Raw genomic sequence first — 610 nt, 5'->3', positions numbered from 1 at the left:
ACACATTTGCATTCCCAAGAGCTAAAAGTAATTTTTGAATATTTGAAATAAAATTCATAGGCTTCCCTGGAAAACATCCATTGTGGTCTTAGAATATGATCTGCCTATTGTTAGAATACATATCTAGGAAAAAGTTGAGTGTGTCCTGGGCAGCTCTAAAATAATTAGTAAATAGATAACAAGGAAATATTGATGTAATTATCATTCCAATATCACCAACATTAAAATGAACATAGCTGCCTAATTGTTGTATATAATTATTTATAATTTATTAAACCCTGCCTACTTTCAAAAAGGCTTTGGGACTTTCTATGGTTAAAAACACTCATGACCACACAACACACGCAACTGAGGAATTCAAAATGATACAGAAAAATTTTAATCAGAAACCAGCTTGAGAAAGAGCAGAAATGGAATTGAGGTCAAACTGAGTACCGCAGTTTAACACTAAACATAAGTTGAAATCACTGGCAGGGAAATTAGTTGGGAAACACCATAAAACCATGGTCCTCTTTGCCTTCTAAAAGGAGGCTAGGCAATTCTTCATTAAAGGCAAAATTAATACATTCTAAGCAGAATTTATCATAGGATTCTTCTAAATTACTGAGGA

Source organism: Vicugna pacos, chromosome 4 (assembly GCF_048564905.1).
Source record: "Vicugna pacos chromosome 4, VicPac4, whole genome shotgun sequence".
Taxonomy (NCBI): Eukaryota; Metazoa; Chordata; class Mammalia; order Artiodactyla; family Camelidae; genus Vicugna; species Vicugna pacos.
This window is presented reverse-complemented; position numbering follows the sequence as displayed.